The sequence below is a fragment of the Gossypium raimondii genome, chromosome 3 (assembly GCF_025698545.1).
Source record: "Gossypium raimondii isolate GPD5lz chromosome 3, ASM2569854v1, whole genome shotgun sequence".
Lineage (NCBI taxonomy): Eukaryota > Viridiplantae > Streptophyta > Magnoliopsida > Malvales > Malvaceae > Gossypium > Gossypium raimondii.
The window spans coordinates 53,710,055-53,730,311 of NC_068567.1; the positions used below are offsets into that span (position 1 = coordinate 53,710,055).

Below are 20,257 nucleotides of genomic sequence, written 5' to 3' on the forward strand. Positions count from 1 at the left end.
ATTCATATCAATATCCTCTGTTCAGTCAAATTTTTGAACCAACTAACATGCATCAAAGTCATACAATATGTGCTTTATAAATATAATTTTCGAACCATATGAGCATCACATTCATAGTATTCGACTACCTAAATTAAAACCAAGCATGTATCATTTCATATGTGATACCTAGCACATAGATTATGATCTTCAATTTTATAAATCTATTTCATTAGCAAATTGTCAAACGTACATTTTACATACCTATGCACATTCGAATTATTAAGTCAAAATAAGACATACCATACGACTGCTTAAATAACATCCAAACATTAGACATTATCAAATATTACCAAACGATTAAATATGATCTTGTACTTTACCAATTCATGCGCAATTTACCATAATATCATTAACCATTTTCGGACACAAAAGACAATTTATTGTATATCCAAATCATATGCTCAATAACCAATCCAAACTACCTATACCAAGCCATTTAACTTCATCTATTCAGTCATCAATACAACCTCCAATAATCAAACCAATTTCACAACTCAAATCAAAGCTAATTACACCATTTCATAGCCTAATACAAACATCAAAATGTCACTTTATAAGTATCCATATAAATAACTACACATACCTAAATCATATACTTTATTTACCATTTATGTCCGTACCTAGATAACCATCAAATAAATTATAAAACATATTAGTACTTTGCCATCACAAACCGTACCTAAACAACCAATACACCATACATATATACCATGAAACATACTTCCCAAAATAAGATTATACCATGACCGAATATACACAAACATTAGCATCATTATCAAGCCATTTTTCATGGCTACATATATATACAGATCAAAATGAACCATATCGAAACTAGCCTATACATGCCATATGTCAAAAGTACAAACTTTTAAAGTATCAATGCCTGATAAACCATTCGGAATTGTTAAGGATACGCAGAAATCATATAAAGCTTGTACAATGCCATATCCCAGATATGGTTTTACATGTTAACACATTTCAATGCCACTATCCCAGATAGGGTCTTATACGACTCATATACGATGCCAATGTCCCAGACATAGTCTTACATGTTCTCTCACTTCAATGCTAATGTCCCAGACATGGTCTTACATGAAATCACATCTCGAAAGTCCTTATGTCATGACATCAGTATCCTATACATTTCCTAAGGTTCGTTCAGGGCTTTCGACTTCGTGATTAAATTAATTCATGCTCGAAACTAGTCATCCAATGCTCAAATTAATTCGGCAATATATATATCAATACATACAATTCAATTCGACTACATATAATATATATACATTTGAATTTAAGAACATTTAATTACTTATGAACTTACCTCGTTCGGAAACGAACGGATCAGAACGACTATTCAACAACTTTCGCCTTCCCCCGATCCAAATCTGATTTCTTCCTTTCTTGATCTAAGCCAATTCAAATTTAACTTATTTAAAGACATATTCATTCAATTTCATCCAAAAAAACATAAATGGAAAATTTTCACTTTAGCCTTTAACATTTCACATTTTCACAATTTAGTCCCTATTTCAAAACAATACAAAATACACAAAATTTCAATAGACTGATGCTTGGTCGAATCTTCCCTATGTCCCTAGCAGCCCATTAATTCCATTTATTTCACATTTCAACCCCTCAATTTACAAAATTCACAAATAAATACCTAATTTAGATTTTTATAAAAAAATTACTAAACAAAATATAATAATCTATCAACAAATATTTATTTTTCATCATCAAACAACAAAAAAATCAAGCTATCATCAATAGCAACTTACAAATTCATCAACGAATCTAAAAATTAGGGCATGGGCTAGTTAGAATACGAAGAAACAATCTCAAAAACATAGAAATTATAAAAAACGGAACAAAAATCACATACCAATTGAAGCTCCAAGTGACTGAACCCTAAATAGCCATGGATGAATTCTTTCTTTCTCAATTTTCGGCAAAAACAAAGATGAACCTCCACTAATCTTTTGTTTTGTTTTTATTATTAACATTAATTCGCAAATTACTATATTAACCTTTATTAATACATTTAAAATCCACTAACATATGTCCATCCATGTCCATTTACTAAAATTATGGTCTAATTACATAATAAGGGCTTTACATTTAATAAGCCATAGCAATTTAACACCTTTAACAATTAATAGGAAACTTTTACATTTTACGCGATTAGGTCCTTTTATCAAATTAAACACTCGATCAGCAAAATTAAATCATGAAAATTTAATACCATCAAATTCACATGTTGTAAATGCAAAAAATAATATTAAAATAATTTTACGATCTTGGATTTGTGGTTTTGAAACCACTGTTCTGATTTAGCTAAAACCGGACTATTATAGACAGGCCACTGGTTGTGTCTTTATGATTCAAGCTATGGTTGTCTGCTGATCTTATATCCATGTTTCAAGTTTAAGAGTTCAAAGAGACTATATTTCACAAAAGTCAGTATGGACTATTATCTAAGTAAGAGATCGCATGGTCTTGTCCTTATGTTCAAACTAAGAGAGTTTGTATAAGTTATTTTTCTCAAGCAAAAACAGTTGGGATCGCCGGTATACCCTATGGTGCAGCGGAAAAATTATTTCAGCAGTCCACAACCATGGATCCATGCATGAGGCAGTTTGAGTTAAGGTTGAAGATATACCTTCTTAACTGAAAACGATAAGAGGATGCTGCTGATTCGATGTCGATTCCAAGCCACAATAAAAATATTTCGGCCCTTGCGTAGTTTACCCGATTTTAAAACGAATGACAAAACTCTCTTGGAACTATTCTAGAGAATAATCTCCCAAAACGAATGCTAGACATTTTTTTTCTCAATTTTCATTTAAAACACACTTACCCTAATTTGGGATTTTGATATGCATATATTGAAAACGGAATCAAATCTTATAAAGAACATATGGAAAGCATTAAACACGTTATGTTCTTTCCAAAAGAATTATAACATATGGAAAACATTAAAAACATTATATTTTTCCAAAAAGAATTAAAACTACCATGTTTCAATGTTTGACCGAAATAATAATTTATTATAATAATTTCGATAAACTATATTCATTAAAATTTTATATGGATCAAATTCATATATTAATTTTAACTATGTTCTCTATTTGTGTACAACAAGCTTGTACATTTAATTCATTTAATATTTAACCGTCAAATTAAATTAATTCAATAATTAATTTAATCCACGTGACAGCTAAACACAGTACCAAATGTGTTTCGATTTTGTTCCTTTTAACCATAGAGTGTGACCCTGTAGGTTATTGTAACATTAGTAGTAATACTAGAATCTTTCTAATAATACAAGCAATGAGTGGCATCTAGCAATGCATCATTGCTACCAAAGTTACAAGAAGTCGTAATTCGACATAACCTTTCTATGATAATCTTTTCATGTATTATATTCTTTTATCCTTAATATCTAGATTGGACACAAGTCATGAAACAATCACACTTGTATAGTCCAATCTCATATTTCTTGATTTTCTAAGTAGACTACAATAAACAAATAAGTGTGATATCTCATATCAACTTATTCGAGCATGGTCATGCATTTCTAGTCTCACTCCATCAAAAGGCCTAAGATTTCTCATTATGTAGGAGGGATAAATCCTATCTTGATCAACCATATCCCACTACATGAATTGTGGTATATCCAACATCAGTTTTTATAGTACAACCTATTATGGTAGACGTTTGATTGTATCAAAATATACGACTCACGATGTTGGAACAATGATGATCTCAAGTCTGAGGATCATATACATAGTTATCACTATGAGTAATATTTTGACTATTACATAATAATCCAATAAACATACTCATAGCGGGTCAGTCCAATATATTATTCTCTAACACATACTCATGTATTGATTTTGACATCCCTATGTCAATAACAACTTTTTGTCATCAATCAACTACAGATTAGTCTCAATGCATTATTGTTGTCCAAGCCCACAATAATACTTGACTAAGGACCTTTTAAGAATAATCATATTTTCTTAGGACTTTATTACAATTCAGTTTATTTATATACACAAAAAAAGAAACTGAAATAATAATGGCAATGCCTTATATTAATAAACAAGGTAAAATAAGTATGTAATTACAATCATCTTGTGATTAGTCTGTGGGCATACTATAACAATAACCGTAGGGATCTTCATTCATATAGGATTCGCCAAGGACTATCTTTAAAACAAGAATTTGGTAGTGACTACCATTTAAGAATGAGTTCACAAGTAAGAATCCACATATATGAATATGTGATTATGATTCTGCATATAAAGGATTGCAAGTATGTGTTTGCCAAGCTCGAGTCCGTGTTTTTAAGATTTTAAGTGTAAATTCGCAGGTAAAAATTCTCTACATGTGAATCTCCATGCATGAGTTTTCTGAAATCAATCCATCGTAATGAAATAATTGCTAAGGTAATACGCACATGTCTTGCTGACAAAAGAGGTAATAATCCATCTTGTAAGAAACCAGAGTAAATGGTTAAGCGAAACCATTCCACATTGTAGCCTATAGCACGAGTAATAGAATTAGAGGGTTGTGGAAATGCTGAAAGGGTACAAATTTTCAAGTCGAGCCAATGCAAGAGAGGATAAAAGTATGCCAGGAAAATGGGTGAACTATACTTATGCAAATGATGTCAGATAGGAGATCAAACCCATGAAGTTCTAACTTATAGTTTCATAAACGGTATGAAATATTAGTAACTCACTTAGTTCCAAGTATAATGATTTATATGTGAGCTAAAGAGGGATCAAGCCAGAATTCGATCAAGCTTAGGCGAACTTATGTTTTTAACTGTAACATGCATATAGTGGGACGACCTAGAAGTTGAGCCTCAAGGTCAGAATTTTCTTTTTGTAACTAAGTATGAATCATAGTATTTTATTTACAACGAAGAGAAATCGATTCAAAATATTAAAACTGTTATTGTTAATTTTCCATAAGTCTGCCTATTAAGATTTTTTATCTAGAAGTTTATAATTGTATTTTTTTATTAGCAGTTCAGCTAAGTAAGCATGACAATATGCGAACTAAGTTAAGTATGGTTAATAAAGGCATATTTGGCAGTTTTAGTCACGTTAGTTTTACAACTTAGTTGTACATTGTTTAGTTTGTCTCGGTGTTGATGTGACATTTTATATCCAGACCTAGGGGTGAGCAAAACTCGATTCGACTCGAAAAAATTGAAAAAAATTCAAATTTCGAGTTAAACGAATCGAGTTAATCGAGTTATTCGAATCAACTCGATTTTTTTTGTCGAATTTCGAGTTCGAATCGAGTTGAGTTTTCGAATTCGAATAATTCGAATAATTCGAATATCAAACTATAATATTTTACATTTTTACCCCAAACTCCCAAACCATTTTACTTTTCCTTCAAAACTTTTATTCCTTCAAAACTTTTACTCCTTCCTACTTTCCCCCCAAAACTTTTACTCCCCTCCCCTCCCAACCCCCCAATTTACCCAAAATCCATTTTCCACCAAAATTTTACTCTCCCATTTACTTTTTCTCAAAATTTTACTCCCAAAAACCCTCAAAACCTTTTATTTTCCCCCAAAATTTTTACTTCCTCTCATTTTTCCCCTAAAACTTTTATTCCCTTCCCATCCCACCTCCCATCTATCCCAAACCCTCCCCCCTCCAATTTTTTTTTAATATTTTCCCTCCAAAATTTTACTCCCCCTATTTACTTTCCCTCAAACTTTTATTCCCCAAAACTTTTTATTTTTCTTCTAAACTTTTACTTCTCACCCTTTACTCTCAATTAAAAAATCAAAATTATCCCAAAAAAAATCACTAAACATAAATAGTAATAATTTTATTTATATCTACTATTTATATTATTAAATTAAATTTCACATTTTATATTATTTATATTATTGAATTGTTTAGTCATATTGAATATTTATATTAAAATTGAATTATTAATTATGCCATAAAATATTCGTGTTAAAATTTTATATTGGTATCAATTTCAAATTTTATTTTAAAATAACTTTTATTAAAAAATCATATTTTTACAATTAATATATTTTTAATTCCAAAATACACAAGGACAAGAATCAAGATAATTGAAACAACTAAGCAAGCAAAAAAGCTAACCAAGATATAAAAATTAATAAATAAATTATGAGGTGATGAAAGCTAATAAAAAATTTATTAAGGTGGACAAATTTTATTACGATGGGTGACAATAGTTAAAAGGACCCAAAATTATTTTTTAAAATTTAACTAGAATAAATATATTCGATTCGATTCGATTCAATTTCCATCTCACTCGACTCGATTCGAGAAAACTTCAAATAAAGTTAGGCTGATAAAATGAGATTCGAAAACTCGATTAACTCAAAAATTTTCGATTCGATTCGATCGAATGCTCACCCCTATCCAGACCTATCGATCGGGTCGAGTATAGGGTGTTACAAATTATCAATAAATTACTTGATTTTACTATTAAACAAGCTAAAATTATGTGAAAATGGATAACAGATAACATGATATCTCGTGGCAGATCAGTTGTTCTCAAATGCGATTTTATTACATCTTTTATTCCGTCAACCATCGTTTTTCGAATAATGTGATATTTTCGATCAATGTGTTTTTCCTGTTTATGATTTCTTGCTTCCTTGGTATTAGCTATAGTCGCACTTTTATTGCAATATAATGTAGTAGTTTTTTCCATGCCTGATTTTCTAGCTGATAAAGTCATTTTCCACTTCTTTCCTAATCTGAATCTATCAAAAAAATTAACCCCAACACTTTTTTGGGACAAATGCTTCTGAAAACATAGTGTGTACTAAACTCATAAAGTGGAAATACTACTCTCTTCTTGTTTTCGATTCTAAACCAACACCCACAAGTAGGGCTGTAAATGAACTAAGCTTGAATGAACAAACCTCTGTTCATGTTCGTTTGTTTATTTTTAAGCTTGTTCGTATTTAGTTTGTGTTCGTTAAGAATTTTAATTTTTTGTTCATGTTCGTTTGTTTAATGTTCACGAACATGTTTATTTAGCGTAATCAAATATGTTCACAAACATTAAACGAACATGTTCATGAACATATAATTGAACATGTTCACGAACAATGTTAATAAATAATAAACAAACAAACAAACAATAAATATATACATACACACACATATTGTTTAGATATAAAATAATCAAATATAAATATTAATAATTATATTATAAATGAAAAAAAATACAAACCAAGATAATTTTATTAATATATACTAATGGAATTTTTATAAGAAAATATCATTAATAAATAAACGAGTCAATAAACAAACTTATAAACAAGCTTTTAAATGAAATTGTTCGTGAACATAAATGAACCGAACACACCTCTGTTCGTGTTCATTCGTTTATTAAACGAACATAAAATTTTTGTTCATACTCGTTTATTTAACTTAATAAACGAACATAAATGAACGTTATAAGAACAATTCATTGAATGTTCTGTTCATTTACACCTCTACACACAAGGATTTCCTTGTAATATCTATCAAAGTTTTGCTAACACCAGCATCTCATCATGCAACCCTAAATGAGGGAAATCCATGCATAGTAATGGAGATGAGTACGAATAAATCAGCCTCAGAAGTTAAAAACCACTTTCAAGAGGGGAGTTGCTCGCATCTCATACATATTTTGGTATTTGTTACCAAATTTTGTATCGCTTAGATTTTTGGGTATTGCGTTAGAGGTTTTTGAATTCATTCCTGGTTTTGTTATTCCATATAAATTTGTGAAAGCTCTAACAACATATCATCATCTCAAACGGGTATCAAATACTCTAAACCAAAGAGCAAAACTACTCACGTATAATAAAATCTCTGCCAAATACAAAATGATTTCTAATGGATACCAAAATACTAACCAAATGCCAAAATTCTTTTCGTTTACACAATTGTTCTAATGCATACCAACATATACCATTATCTATACTGGTTACCAATATCTCTAACCAGATACTAAAATTTCTAACTAAAACTTGACTTTCTAATTGATAAAGTCATCTTCCTCTTCTTCCCTCACCAGAATCGGCCAAAAAAATTAATCTCGACCCCTTTTTTTTAGGGGCAAACACTTACGAAAATATAACGTGTACTAAACTCAAAAAGTTTCAATACTACTCTTTTCTCTTCTTTTTTTTTTTTTTCGATTCTACACCAACACCCATAAGAATTCTTTGCAATATCAATCAAAATATTGCTAACACCAATATCTTACCATGCAACCTTAACAATGAGAATCCAATCATAGAAATGAAGATGAGTACGAATATATCTGCCTCAAAAGTCAAAAACTATTTTCAATAGGGGATTGGCTCACATCTCATGCATATTTTGGTATTCGTTACAATATTGTGCATCCCTTAGATGTTTAGGTATTGCGTTAATGATTCTTGAATCTGTTACAAATTTTGTTATTCCATATAAATTTGTGAAAGGTATAACATAATATCATCATCTCTAACAGGTACCAAATACTCTATACAAAATAACAAAAGTTGTCATGTATAAGAAAAACTCGGACCGAATGCCAAAATGATTTCGTGGGATATCAAACTACTAACCAAATGCCAAATCTCCTTTTATTTACAGAATTATTCTAATGCATACCAAAATCTCCAATATAATTTCAAAATTTCTAACCGACACATATTTTAGTATTCATTGCAAAATTTTGTATCCCTTAAATTTTGAGTATTCATTACGATTTTTGAATTGGTTTATATATACCAATTTTCTATTGGTTTTCAAATTTTTAACATTGTAATCGATTATTAATTGTGATTTTTGTTAGACATTTCCATATAACGATACAAATTTTGTTATGGATTTACAAACATATTAATTTCTATTTAATTTATTTAAAACCTATATAAAATATTTAAATCCCAATTTTAAAATATTTTTAAAATAAATTTAATTTCTATTTATTTGTCAATTTTAGAATTATATATAAATTTTCATATTTTCAATATATTTTTATAATTTTATTTAAATATACCAATTAAAATTCCAAATAAACGGCTACCTTGATACAAAATTATTTAAAATGTTTTTAAATTGTAATTTTAAAAATGTTTTAAAATATTTTGAATAATACTTTAAATAATACATTATATCTTATTTTTAATATACACATAAAACTCTAGGGTTTTTTACATCAATAACATAAAATAAATAAATAAATAAATATTAAAATAGGATAAGGGGATTGATATTCACGAAACTAGACAAAGACAACGGTAAATAACTGGTGCCACCTGACCAATCGGTGGCACTGCTTTTCTCTTTAAAAAAATTAATTTTTTTAGGTGCAGCCTGACTAATCGACGGCACTCGTATTTAAAACTTAAAATACGAGTTTTTTAACAGTATATGCATAAAAATAAAAATAAAAATATTTTTTTTATTGATGCCGCCGGTGTTATTTTTAATAAAATATTTTTTTAAGCTAAAAAAATAACACTGATATAATAAAATTTATCGGATATTAAAACCTAGGCTCATAATTGACAGGCGGCTTTATTAAAATTATATTTGGTTCCTTTGTGTTTAAAAAAATATATTATATAAATATTATATTTATTATTATAAAAGGGGTTGGTTTGGTCCCAACCCCCACACATCTAAGGTAAAAGAAAAAAAAGAGTTTGAAGCTGCTGCTGAGGTCCCCCTCTCTCCACCGAAGGTAAGGTTTGTTTTAATTTTTTTAAATAGTTTAGTGTTATTAAAGCATGTGATTTTGTTAAAAAGTTAGTCTCCGGAAATTAAAACAAAAGTATGTTATCTTTTCTTTTTTAAAGTATAATTAGTTATATTAGTAGACCTTTAGTATTAAGGTATGATATTTGTGTTAAAAGATTAGTACTAATTATTTTGTATCTTTGAATTTTTATATTACAAACACTTGGATGACTCCTCCCCCTCCCCATAGTTTAAGGTGTCCCAAAAACGAGTATGTATTTTTTCCTAATAGTATAATTATTAATAATAGTTTAGAATTGTGTTTAAAATTTAATTTTTCTATAATAATATGTTAAATTTGAAAAAATTAGAACTGTGTTAGGTTATATATTTGTAATAGTATTTTTATTTTTATTTGTTAGTACTATTAGTTTTGTATTGGTTGTAAACTGTACTATATTTCACATTTTTATTCGTTGATATTATCTTTTAAGGTAAAAGTAATTGTGTTAGTTTATATATTTGTAATAGTATTATTTATTGTGTTAAGTCGAATATTAAAGAAAATTTTAATTATTTTTATAGATATCGATATGAGTTCTTTAATTACTGCTGAAGATAACACAGTTAGGACAGTCAATTTATCGGTAAGAGAATGTTCAAATATTGTACGTATTTTTTGGCATAGTTGCACATAATTTTTTATTTAATTGTGAGATATTAATCAATTTTATAATATGACTAGGGTCTGTACCGCGTGTTGAGGTCACGTAGCCATGGGCCGAGCTACTAGCCAGACGACAAATTATGCCTACTTAGATGCCACGGGATTTGGACCAGCGGCATTAATTCATGTGTTTGAGTTGAGGGGTGACTTAATATCGGCACTAGTTGAGCGATGGCGTCTAGAGACGCACACCTTTCATTTACTATGTGGGGAATGCACCATCACATTAGAGGATGTCGCAATGCAATTAGAACTCTTTGTAGAGGGTGATACGGCAACCGATTCAAGTGGCATAGCAAATCATGCGACTCTTTGCTATGACTTGCTTGGACACTCTCCCAGTGATAGTACTGATAAATTTACGGGTTTAAAATTTTCGTGGCTAAAGGTAAATTTTGAAACATTATTGGATTATGCAATCGAGATGGAGAAGATACAGGTTGCTCGGGCCTATATACTACAGTTTATACGGGGGTTACTTATGCTAGATTCCAATAATAATAGAGTTCACTTGATGTACTTGCCCTTACTTAGTAACTTGCAAGGTGCCCGTACACATAGTTGGGGGTTTGGCAGTACTAGTTACGCTATATCATGAGCTTTGTCAGACGAAAAAGCACAGAATGATCGATATATGTGGTTGCCTAATACTGCTACAATCTTGGGCGGTATATACAGGATGTCATTTCTAGCATCAGTAGGTCACCAAGTATATGTGTTCCCACTTGTGAATAGGTAAAAAAAAAATTAAACTTGGATTAATATTTTTTCATGAAAATATTTTCTAACGAGTTTGGTTTATATTTTTAGATGGTATACTTGTTCGAACATCGGGAAGTTAGAAACACTCATTGTATACCGATAGATGATTGAGGCATACGCCGGGGATGGGGTAATTTAATTTCAAATCCTTAAATTATATTAATGTTATGTAATTAGTTTATTTATTAAATTACGATGTAATTATTGTTTTAATCATGTGTTTAATTGTTTAGCTCGTGTGAATGTCGTATATCATGCTAGATGTTGTTTTCGTCATTCCTCCGTTGGCTAGAGCACATGCAATCGTATCTTGTGTTAACGCACCCATTATCAATTTTCAAATGGTAGAGTGGTATGCCGGGGATCGGGTGCTTCATCAATTCGAGTGTTGCCAACATATTCTAGACATTTCTATATAATTGAGAAAAGATGTCCACAAAATTGACAAGAAGGGGAAACATGCAAAGAATTGGGTATTAGAGCATCAACCATATATTGTGTTATGGAACACCTGATTGGAGAGAAGACCTTATTTGGAATCATGCTTTCTTGATTTCACTCCCTCAAGGGACTAACAATAGTGGTATATGCAGAATGGGTTGCCCTACTTATCTGGTGGTCGATTGATGTTAGTCTCTTCACATATGGAATGATGAGATCCCTACAAAGCCGTCCTCATCAGTAATCTCCTCCACTACCCGAGCCCTAGCTCGATCCGACACCTTCATTGTCATACACACACTCGACTGACAGTTCCTATTACCCAGAGATTGGTAGTTGGCCCCAATCCAAGCCAACACCTTCATTGTCACACACACACACACTCAATCAGTAGTTCATATCACCTAAAGATGAGGGGTTGCAATTTTGCCCTAAAGTAATCAAGTTATGCAATAGACCCGAAGGAGGGGCAATTGCAGTTCTTATCAGCAGTTGAGCTCACCAACGACGTTTGACATGTTTAACACATCCCCACCCCATTACTACACCCCTCTCGAGCAATTGTATGTGACCAATGATTTTGCAAGTTTGTTTAGTACACCCCGGGGATCTCCTATGGATGATGACACTATAGTTTCAAGTGAGATTGATATTGACCGTCGAAAGCAGCCGCAACATGAAAGAAGGCCACCACAGGATACACCCCACAGACAACCCCGTCAAACCATAAATTTTGATGGTTTTAGTTCAAATAATTTCGTTTATTGTAATGTTTTGTTTATTTAAATTTTGACATATTTTATTCCAAGCTAAAGTTTGTCTTGTGTTAATGAAATGTTTGAAACTGGTTCATGCAAATATATGTGCCCATCAAGTTCTTTCAAATATTTTACAAGTTCATGAAAATAATTAAAGTTGATATAAGAATGAAAATTCAATAAAAAAAATAGACACATAATACAAATATATGTAAATAATTGAAGTTGATACAAGAATGAAAATTCAAAACATGATTTACATTCTATCCGGCCGATATGACTCTTCCGAGTGATAGTTTCGATGCGGGCATTTGTTTCGATTAGGACATGTTGATCTACACACACCAAAATGTTTAGTGTCAACCATTTCCTTTATGTTCATATGCCATTTCTTATCCGAGTGACATGCGGGTGACCTGGAACCAACTCAAAGTCGAGGGGGGAACTTTCCACGTTGACACATCCCAATTGTTGGGAACTCGTTTTCCCAAATACGTAATGTGTATTCCAGTATGTATACTTTATCAATATATTGTTCGACATTAATAGAGGCACCAACGCATGCTAAAACAATGTGCGCACTCGGGTAATGAAGTGTTTCATAATGTCAAAAATATAATTGAACGTTCATGGTTCTTGCTTTTCGGCTGTTGATTGTTATTGCCTTCCTAACCGCCTTGACGTGTACGAACCCCACATTCATTTGATTTACTTGTCTAAGCCCCATTCTCGGCATTAGTATGGCTATCCGGTAAAAAGTAGCTGAGAATACAGATGGAATTGGGAGATGTCGTGTACGCCTTAATACCGCATTAATGGCCTCTGCCAAATTGGTGGTCATATGACTATATCTCGTACCATTATCGAAACTTTGAACCCATTGCCAAGGCTCCATACTCTCAAATCACTCTTGTAATATAGTAGTCGTTTGACTATGCATATCAGCTTCGAAGTCAGCCCATCTCTGTCTAAACCGATGTGGCTTCTGTTGGAAAAACGGGTTTAGAAAATGCAACGAAAAATAAATTTAGGGAAAAAATAGAGTTTTAATTTTTTTCCAAAACATGACCTTTGTTGTAATATCTAAAGTAATAAACACTTAATCAAAATTGTACATTTTCGATTCGTCTAGGATGAGCGCTTCGACTGAGTAGTCTTCTCCATTATCCTCAAGCTCACGTCTGTCAAGTGTGGGCTCGCTTTGAATTAGAAAATTTTTCATAAAAATTACCAGTGAGGTAATTTTGTAATTTCTCTAAACTTTTGGGTCAAATTGTAAATTAGAAAATATCTCTAGAAATTTTCTATAATAATATTTTTAGAGAATTTTCTCTCTATAACTTTCTCTTGAATTCAAGTGTGTGAAAAATAATGACCGAAGACTCTCTTTATATAGGGAGAGTTTGGAGAGTTCAACTATAATTAAACTTAATCACTTTAATATTAAATTAATATTTATCTTAATATTTATCAATATAATATTAGATTAAATTTAAAATTAAATATTATTAAAACAATAGAATAATTATTTACAAGATAAACATTAAGTTAAATTAAATATTAAGATAATCACTTTAATATTAAATTAATAAAATAATATTAAAATAAGTATTAAATTTAATTTAATATTAAATTATTAAAATAATATTATTTTTGAAATAATTAATCTGAAATCAAATTCTCTAGTAAAGTCTTAATAGGAGTGTAACTCTTCCACTGCTCAACCACTGACGATCAACCGCTACCGCTACCGGTTCGATCTAGGTCATTGACAACCCGATTGGTCCGATCTAGCCACCGGTTGGACCGTCAGTCCGATTTCATATATCGTGTCTAGTTCAACCAGTTTTTGGGTCTTGGTCTTGGTTTTGGGCTCTCGGACCCAATTTACGATCTCAGGTCCAATTTTCAAGTTCAACTACTCATTGGGCCAATGGTCTGACTTGAAAATTAACTTTCAAAAATATCATATTAATTTTAATTGATTTGATTAATTTAATTTTACTTAATCAAAATTAATTTTTCCAAAAATCACTTAGATTTTTTAAATTAATTCTTTAAGAAAATTCTTTAATCAAATTCTCTAGTTGAACAATTCTCACTACCATCAATTTAATTCCACATCAAATAAATTGACTCAATTAAATTATTCCCAAAGTTGTAGAATTTTCTTCTAATTCAAATGCAGTCCGATCGAGTTTTTGTTGAGCTAGCAGAGGGACCAATCAAACATATACAATTAGGCTCTAGTGATTGCAATTATGTCCAGAAGCATCATTCCGATAATTCATAATTACTTAATCATGGAGTCAGTCCACTAGAAGTACCATGATTGAAAACTATTTATTATATACTCTTTATGAAAGCAATTCATCCAACTGTTTTGTCCAATGACCTCGTCATGTGTGTGTTACCGTCATATGATATCATTGATTCCTTTGAGTTAAATTCGTTCACTCAATACAATTTTATTTTATCTCAATGTCACTATTGTGTCTTTTTAATGATTAATATGATCATTGTCAACAAATGACTGTAATAAAGTGCTCGTTCGAAAACAAGCAACCCGTGACCACATTCCATATTTATCAATCCACACAATGTCAATAAGAGGATATCATTAACTCTTTAATTGAGCTATTAAATCCACTATTGCTAGTAAAGTCATGCCATACACAAGTCATGTACCTATCGGCTATAGGTTTAATCATCTTTAGAGCATAAGTCTCTACTCATATCAAAGCACATGAGTTGCATACGTATGGTCTGTGACTAACTCAATATTTAGGTAAATCACACCATGAACGTCACAAGTGAATTAATTTGCAAACAATTTTAGAATTAATTCATCTTGAGTCCAGTCCAATATATCATTCTACCAATTAATACATCTATATCTCTACTCATAGAGTCAATTGCTCCGATAGCCAAAACGAGCTATCTACCCAATTGGAATTGTAGACGACATAATAATCCTTCTCAGTATTTGAATCAAATGCTCACTTTAATTCTTTTACGGGATTACAGACTCATTTAGATTATCTATTGAAGTAAGTTGTCTTTCTCGTAATGTAAATGTTATTTACAATGTCACTTATCTTCAGTTTGAACTTTAGACAATCAATGAGCTAATATTTGTTTGTCACAAATTCGCTATGCATGCAAAATATAAAAGACATAAATACAAAAAACATAATAGTGAAATATGAAATTAACTTTATTTATTTATTCACCGTTCAAATAAATAGAAAACAATTACATGTTTACTACAATATGGACACATTTTCCAACAAATCTACTTCATACCCTGAACCGTTACAACATGTTACGTGTTGTTTGGCGAACTCTAAATATATGGAAAAAAATTGGACAGATAATTACCCATCTTCACAACTTGTCTTTGCCAATCCACATTTTTTAATTCCTTATGGAAGTTCACTGCAATGTGCCTAATGCAGTAGATGGATCTCCACAGAGAGTGACAACATATCTCGCAAGTTCTCCACGAAAAATTCTCACAACTCCGAGTTCTCTCCTTTGACAATGGCAAAGCCTATTGGTAGAATGTTCTAATTCTCTTATTGTGCAACCATAATGATGAGGATCTGCGTATATTTCTGTACAGCCAGGTCTCATCTACCTGCACAAGCGGCTTATAGTGGGGAAAGACCTGAATGCATAGACCGAATGTCCAAAACATACGGTGAAAAGTACTTTTCCCCAGATGTAGTTGGTTGCCCCAGTCGTGGTAAGGCAACATCTGTAACTCAACGATAGTCCCTAGAATGTACTCTCACATTGCGACAATCCACCCTTAGAGTTCGTTGTATGACGCATCCCAATTTCTATACAACTGATCCATGGCCATCTGTTTAGTTAATCATGTCTTCCGGTATGAAACTCGATAATGGAACCGTTCTTGCATTTTGAAAATCAGCACCGATACAACAATGGTGGGGTCATCTTTAACCATTGCCAATATGCAGTTGTATATGATTTTTGAATCAAACTTTTGGTGGTCCTAAATCATATGAGCAGAAGTGTATGTATAAGGCCCAACATATTTCTATATCTCCTACTATTGGGACCTCTGGATAAATACAGCTCGTACCTGCCACTTGCAACCTCCTATCAACTTTCAACACTCACCAACGTAGAACGTTGATTTAGAGTCAGCCACCCTGTAGTCGACAGACACCTTCAAACCATAGCGCTTGATGGTATCAACACACTCGTTTTTGTTCGCGAATCTTTGACCCACGAATAACTCTTCTAATTCGTGATCTTCTAACATCAGATTAGCATGTATGATGTCCAAGTACTCGGGAACTCGGAAGCATGCGCTACATCGAGATCGACATTGACATATGGGCCACAAGATCATTAAGTATGATGATGTTACGACTCAGGTTTCCGGCCGAAGGGGCATAATCATTTCTATTACTTGGTCCTTCGTCGTCGATATCGTCTAGGAGATCGTCTAAATTAGGTTCACTAAAATCTTCACCTTTGTAATCAAAACAATCATTATTATCGGATCCATCTTCACCAAGCGCATTGGTTTCAATAACGACTAGATGTTTCTGTAATCCACCATCATACTGATCTAAACATCCAACATTGAGATTGATGTCAAATCCGTGCACAAACGACCTGGGAACATCTGTACACGGGTCTTCAACTCTATATTGCTGACTTAACTGTGTTACATTTTCAACGGGCTTCACATTTGCTAACTCAGCAAATAACTGAAATGGTTTAGTGTTCAACGTCCCATGCAGGCAATACAATGCCATCATTGTCTCGACGTCGTCATCGTCTATAAGTTTCATCTCGGTAAATGTGATAGGATTTGACGAAACTGGAAATTTGCAAAATAGTTCCATCATCCTCCTTTCGCAACACCGGGAAATTTTTTCAGTGACCTTCTCTTTCATATCATCGACAGACACATTCCTATCGAATCTCATTTCGATTTTTTTATGAGGTTCAAGAATACAACCAACAGTTGTTTCTAAAATAACACCATCGAAATGAATTGCTACAAAAAAGTTGATTCTCTATTTGTTTTAAAATGTAAAAATAGAACAAAAAAACTTAATAAAATAACAATAAAAAGTAAACATACACAATTATTTAAACCATAACAAACAAAATAAATTGTAATATAAAAAAATTAAAATGACAAAACAACTAGTATTAACCTTTTAAAATAGCGGTAAAGAAACTTAACTGCAATTTTCGGATGGGGGAGGGGAGGGGCTTCAAAACTTTTTTTCTCACTTCAACTCAAGAACTGATGTGTAGGGATTAGGGGACCAAATCAACCCCTTTTATAATAATATAATAATAAAAGGTTTTTTTAAAGTTGAAAAAAAAAGTGATGTAATAAATTTATCGGCTATTGGAACCCGGGCCTGTGATCTATGATTGGTCACATGCCCGGGTTCCAATACCCGATAAATTTTATTATATCAGTGTTTTTTTCAGCTTAAAATATATATTTTATTAAAAATAATAGGATGCCACCTGACACATCGGTAGCACCAATAAAAAAATATTTTTTTTCTTTTTTATGCGTATGCTATTTTTAAAAAAAATTCGTAATTTAGGTTTTAAATACGGGTGCCACCAATTGGTCAGGTTGCACTCAAAAAAATTATTTTTTTTAAAGACAGAAACAGTGTCACTGATTGGGTAGACGACACTAATTATTTATTGTTAACTTTGCCTAGTTTTGTGATTATTAATCACCTTATTTTATTCTGATATTTATTTTATATTATTGATGTAAAAAACCCATCCCGCACCAGCAACTCAAATCAGGAAAATTCCATTTGACAGCAATGAAGGAGGGATGAATCAATTGTTTAATGAAGCTTTCATTTAGTACTTAACAAAATCTATGATCTAAAACAACAATAATGCGGTAGAGATTACAATCAAAGTTTAAAAGAAGTGCACATTATAAAATTCCTATATTTTGCCTCATGGTAGCATAAGACATAATGGGGAACAAAGATATGATAATTAAACTTGATTATAATATTTTATATGTATAGAAAAAGTTATAAGTTTTTTTTTTTTACTTTTTTTATACATGCTATAAATCGAAACTCAACTAATTACAATCATATAATTTTTTATTATTTTAATCGGTAGTTTTATTTATTTTCCAAATGGGTTAATATAGAGTTTCCTGAATTTGGCAATTCATACTTACTTGGTACCTAAATGTTTTTTGTTTTGGACCTAATTGGTACTTAAACTTGTAATTGTAAGCCAGCTTTGTACCTTTTTTAGGTACCTGACTAACATTGTTAAAATACACCGTAGCATTTCTTGGCCACATGTCAAAATGTGAGGCTACCATGTATCACCATGATATTAGTCGTTCGTACCACGTAAGCATATTTTAATAGTGTTAGTCAAGTACCTAAAAAAAATATCAAGTTGGCTTATGATTTTCAAGTTTAGGTACTAGTTAGGTCCAAAAATAATTAAGGTACCAAGTAGGTATAAATTTTCAAGCTTAGATACCTTGTATATGCTAACCCTTTCTAAATACTAGGGCTTTAAGGTTATTATTTGGGTGTGTTTTGGTTCAGCTTGTTAGACTATTGTGTCTTTAGATTTGTATTTGTTTTTTGGTTTTAAAAAAAATCAAGTTGGAAAAAAATTAATTATACAAGAATACTTTGAGCAAGATTATCTCTTACTTGAACAACACTAGAAATAGCTAGCACTTCCCTTGGATTCCCTTTATAGACACTTTCAGGCTATGGTTCGTATCAAAGGCCTTTAGATTTGTAATTTAATCATATTTGATGCAAATCATTTAAAATATTCTAACTTGTTATTTATAGAAATATATACATTTTATTTAATTTTCTTGGTGTTATATCATCTTCAAATAGTTTACATGTAATGCAAATGGTATAAGTAAACATGACTCACTAAGTATCTATGTTAAATTATAAGAAAATGGCATAACAAAGGAACATTTGTATGCAGAGACAACTCTCTACAGTTGGTAATCTTAATATGACTGTAATTCATGGGGTTACAAGTAGTAAATACCTTGTGTGAGAATTACTATGTCGTTTAAAGTCCTCATAGGAAGATAATTTTGTCTTGGCTATTGAAATAGGTCCAACTCTCAAAATAGAGTTAGATGTATCGGCCTAGATTGTATTGGATTGGGTTCAAGTTGAATAATCTTGAATCCATTTATAAATCAATTTACTCGTGATGTTCATTGTATGCTACACTTTAATCCTAAGTAAGTATATGACTTTACATTTATAACTTGTATGCTTTGATGGGCTGTTGACTAAAGGGTACTCAAAGTAGTAAGCAAGTAAGTCCATTTGTTGGCTATGCAACTCGTGTAGTGCAATTTACTTATAGATATGAAATCATGGCTCTTAGAGAGAGCCAAGGATTTCCTCTTAAAGGTATTATATGACTTATGTAAATAGAACTCAATTCAAGGTGATGTCAAAGTGACTTAAATTATTTAATAAATGAATGATTATTTAAATTATGATATATATATATAATAGCACTTTAAGAAAAAATGATTAAATTTGGTGAACGGATAAAACTTGAAGCAATTACAAGTGTCTTATGAAAGTTATATACATATGGCAAGGTCAATCGATAAAGCTTTCCCGTTAACTTTTGTAATGACATATAATTGAGAGTTTAGTCTTGGACCTTTAATGGTACAACACCAAGACTAATCACAATGTAACTGATAGATGTAAAGTTGAAATTCAATTGCA

The 20,257-nt window shown here is 31.4% G+C and overlaps 1 long non-coding RNA gene across 2 annotated transcripts; it reads left to right on the plus strand.

Moving 5' to 3' along the window:
- Positions 1 to 9,722: 9,722 nt before the first annotated feature.
- Positions 9,723 to 11,829, plus strand: LOC128039639 (uncharacterized). 2 transcript variants are annotated; one of them, XR_008194085.1, is made up of 5 exons: positions 9,736 to 9,786; positions 10,368 to 10,429; positions 10,528 to 11,244; positions 11,320 to 11,401; positions 11,533 to 11,829. It is a non-coding gene; the product is annotated as an uncharacterized LOC128039639 (long non-coding RNA). The 2 variants fall into 2 exon arrangements; XR_008194086.1 differs by lacking the exon at positions 10,368 to 10,429 and having other exon boundaries at positions 9,723 to 9,786.
- Positions 11,830 to 20,257: the final 8,428 nt, after the last annotated feature.